Below are 4,293 nucleotides of genomic sequence, written 5' to 3'. Positions count from 1 at the left end.
GGCGGGGGGGTTAGGGGGCTAGAGGCCATTCCGTCTGCAGGCAGAAAACCCTCTTTGAAACTCTTGCTTGGCAAGTGAGTGAGTGCGTCCCCGATTATTCTGTAATTAAAGTAACAGAATTCACAGGGAACGTAGCACCCTCCCCTCCCTACACCCTCCCCCTTATCCAGTTGGTTTCTTGTCCTCTCTCCTTCCAAGAACCAAATGAGAAAAAGAAAAAGAAATAGAAAAACCTGTATGCACAAATGATCCTAAGTGTTTGAATGGTACAGGGGGAGGGGGAGAGGCGAGTACGTACAGACCTGGGTCAATTCTCCGTGATGCGGGGGCTGTGCCTCTCTGTGCCCGGGGTCGGAGCCCGGCTAGGGAGGGGGCCCGGCCGCGAGCCCCGCCGGACAGAGGCAGAACTTGGTGCTTGCAAGTCCAAAGTTTTAAGAAAGGTGGCTTTCGGGGCTGAGGTTGGTTGGGGAGTGGGAGCTAACAGAGGCCTAGGGGTGGTCCCGGGAGTGTGGTCAGAGACCCCAGGAAAATATGCGCTTCTTGCACGAGCGCGTCTGTGGCAGGGGACCCTCTTCATCTAATAGGTTTGAGAGCTGATGAAGGCGGCAGGGCACATGTCTGGCCTCCCGGAGAGGCCATCGCAGAACTTCTTCAGGGCCAGGAAATCGCAGCCGGACTCGCTCTCGGCCGAAGGGGGAGTCACCCCGTCTGTCCGCTTCCAGCCCTAACCTCGGCACGAGAACCTTATCTCTGCCGCCTGGGAGGGGAGCGAGGTACTCTGAATTCCAGGCCTCGTCAAGATTTATTGAAGTTGGGTTTTTAAACCGTGCTTCAGATGATTTTTCCCATTTTCTCAGATTTCAAAGGCTCCCTGCAGTGCGGCTGCCTAATTAATGGTGAAATTCAACTAAATCTAATTATGCAGTAATTTTAAAGCAGTTATTGCTGGGCGTTGTATTGTAATAGGACCCCAGTTTTTTAAAGTTTGCTTACTGTATTAATTTAGGGCAAAGCTATCTTTTGTATGGTAGAGAAAGATGGGGAAATAGTTCTGCTGCACGAACCCGAGAGCTGAACCCGGTCCACCGCCCGCCTCATTGCATCTGCAAGTCTGCCTCCTGCCGCTCTTCTTTCCCCCTCCTTGCTCACGCTGAAGAGCTAGGCGAGGCGCTGACCCAGCCGGGAGACCGGGTTTCCTGGTCCGAAAGGGAAGAGAGAATCTTTCCTATGGAAGCACAAAGAGCTTGGTATCTGTCCTGCCGGCTTCATCCCGTAAAATGCCTGAACACGGGGAAAGGACTCCGATGTCCTAATAGAGATTTCCTCCCCTCGACATCCATTGTCAGGAAGGCACAGAGCTGACTCTTGGCGTTATAAATCTTACCGTCCTTCGGATAACACCCTTGTCCTAAGTTAGCATCCTATTCGAAGTGAACTGTAAAACTGCCTCATTTAATATGGCATCTGTGTTTTATTTATTTATTTTTTTTCTCCCTTGGAGTCCTGCGGGTCTGGCCTTCGGGCTCACGCCTAGGTTCCTGCCTCTTGGGCCTCTAGGTAGGGCCAGGAGAAGCTAGGTGTGCGAGAGGAGCTGCCTGCAGTGCCTCCGGGTCTTAGGCTGGGGTGCGAGCGCTCTGGGCAGGGAGGGACTGGGGGGGCAGTGTGCCCCTTTGCAGCCCCCCAGGTCCCCCTCGAAATGACGTTCCTTGAAGGAAGCATGCTTGTGATTAGCTAAGCAAACACATCTGCTTTCGGAGTTGGGCCTTCGTTAATTAGCTGAACAAAGGGTCGTTTTGCTTTTTACCTTTTGCTGGGGGAGAGTGTTATTTCAGGAGTGTCGTGGGCCCTCCTCTTTTCAATTGCAGCCACGACGTTAATTTTATTGGGATTACTGATGGGAAATGAGGTGGCGCAGGCTTCCGAGAGGAAAAGCTTGATCACTACCCCCTTTGGAACTATATTTTTCCACCCAACCTCCTGCTCTCTGGGGGTGGGTGGGGGCGGACTGCGCTGCAAGTTCGGAGCAATTGGAATCAGGCTCGCAGTACACTGATCTCGGGTGACAGAGTGTGTGTTGGAGCTGAACTCTATAATTTGCGCTTCTGTTCCTTTATTAGGCCTGGACAACGAACTAATGAGCTTTGGCCCAGTACAATGTCACTTGTATTTATTTTCTTATGGCAACTTTGAGATAGCAGAAGTGCTCCTTACCGAGAGCCCGGGAGGCCTGGAGTCCTTTGGGCTGCAGTTCCGCCCCGGGTCGTGGCTGTGTCCCAGGCTAAGGAGAGGGGAACAGAGCTGGTGGAGCAATGGATCGGGCCTGTCTGTGAGGCCCTCGGAGCTCTCAGAAAGACGTCAGGCTCTTCGGTGGCCTGACAGCCCTTCAGGCCCAGCTCCTTGAATGTGAGGTCAAGGGACGCCGGCACATCCAGGGCGAGTTCCCAGGCACTAAGTGGTCAGAATGTAAAGGTTTCCTCTCGGTGCCAGGTGGAGGAAGGATCCTGCCACCGAGTTTGCCAGGCCAAGGAGCCCTGGGAGCTAGCGAGGCTGCCCCGCGGTGGCCTGGATATCTGCTGCTTGCTGCCGAGGCCTAGGTGGCTCGGTAGCTGTGTGGTTGAAGGGTGGGGCGGAGAGGATGCTTCAGCAGGCTTCTTGGGACCCTGAAGCGAGGGTTCCTTCCCCTCTCTTCCTAGTCTGGCTGCTCCAGTTGCAGAGACTAGAGTAAGTAGGAGCTGGGGATAGGAAGGGTCGGCAGAGGCATTGCGGGGCCCTTGTGCCCTGAGAGAGAGACTAGGAGCCCCTCCTGGCGCGGCGCACGCGCACGCGCCCCCCGCCCCCACAGTCGGGAGTGCTGGGACTGTGGAAGGGAAACCCTCGAAGTGGAGGGGAATAGGTACTGCTCTCCACAGCCTGAGACTTCCCGCGGCTCTCTGGCCTCACTCCCCACCAGGCAGCCCTCGCTGAGAACGCCCAGGCACTGTGCCCCCCACCCGTCTCACCGCCCCCTGCTCATCTCTTCCTTCCTTCCTGCAAATGGGTGTTAACGCGGGTCTTTATGTTCTGTCTATAACTAGGATGTAATCACGCGCCCCATGCCTCTCTCTAAAAGCATTTAATAAATGTCTATTAAAGCGCTACAAATGTAAGATGAATTTAGTGGCTCGGCTGCCTCCCTGAATCCAAACGGTAATGATGGATTTATCAACGGGGATTCGCCTTCAGCACAGCAAGGGAGGTTTACTCAGCAAATATGTCCGCAAGCACCCACCCAAATGCAATCATTTGACTCCCTGCAGGCTCTCTCCCCCTCGCCTCTTCCTGCCACTGGGTTGGCGGTTGGCAGGCCAGGGTCCCCCAGTGCCAGCGCTGGGCCACAAAGACCACGAGGACGGCCTCATCCGGGTCTCGGCCTCTCCTCAGCCTTCTTCTCCGGGCCTGCAGCTCTGTCTGCGGATGGCAGGTGTGGGGCCCTGGCTGTAGGACTAGTGGTGGGGAGCAGGGCCCCAGCCCGAGGTGTAGGTAGCATAGCTGGCGTGCCTGTGCTGGAACGAGGCAGGCTGGCTCCTCGCACCCTTCTCCGAGGTGCAGACAGCAAGTGTTTCCCAGTCTGTAAGAGAGGGCTTGAGCATCCTGGCTTTGGCCAAATCTTAAGGCCTGGGAGACTCGTTGTGCTGAGGTGGGCCCTGGGCACCATTCTGGGGCAGAGGGGTTCAGTGTGCCCATCCTCCCTGGGCTTCTTAGACCCCAACAAGTCTAAGCAGTCAAAGGTGGCTGTTTGCAAAGATCAGGGAGGCACCTCCAAGACAGGGGTGAAACTTCAAGTCTCTTCCCCTAAACTGACCTGGCTCCTCTCCCTCTGCCCCTGCCCAGCTCAGCCGGCCATTTGAAAGTTCGTATGGCTATGGATTTTGAGAATTCAGATTAACACGCAGAGCCCCACTGACCCCTCTCGTTTTGTCTTTTATCTTTCTTTTTGGGGTGGGGGGAGTACTGGCCTGTCCCATCAAGCCCAGTTCGCATTGCTTTGGCCTCTGATTTCTCTTTCTTCTTTGGAAATTTCATTGAGATGTCTCTGTACTTCGCTTGTCAGTTACCTTTGTTCCTCTTAAATAAAGGGCTTTTAAATGGACTTATTGCTCCCAGCGTGGGTTCCTCTCTCTAAATGTTAGAAAATTGTGCCATCTACCCGCTATGCTGAGTACTGTCACTCTCGGAGACCTCGGGGACCTCCGGGCCGGCTTCGATGCCGCAGTGTCGGGGCGGCGGGCGGCAGGAGAAGGGGGCGGCTCACGT

Source organism: Fukomys damarensis, unplaced genomic scaffold (assembly GCF_012274545.1).
Source record: "Fukomys damarensis isolate Sample0158 unplaced genomic scaffold, DMR_v1.0_HiC HiC_scaffold_7, whole genome shotgun sequence".
In the NCBI taxonomy this organism is placed as follows: domain Eukaryota; kingdom Metazoa; phylum Chordata; class Mammalia; order Rodentia; family Bathyergidae; genus Fukomys; species Fukomys damarensis.
The sequence above is the reverse complement of the archived record's forward strand: the minus strand, read 5'-3'. Positions refer to the sequence as shown.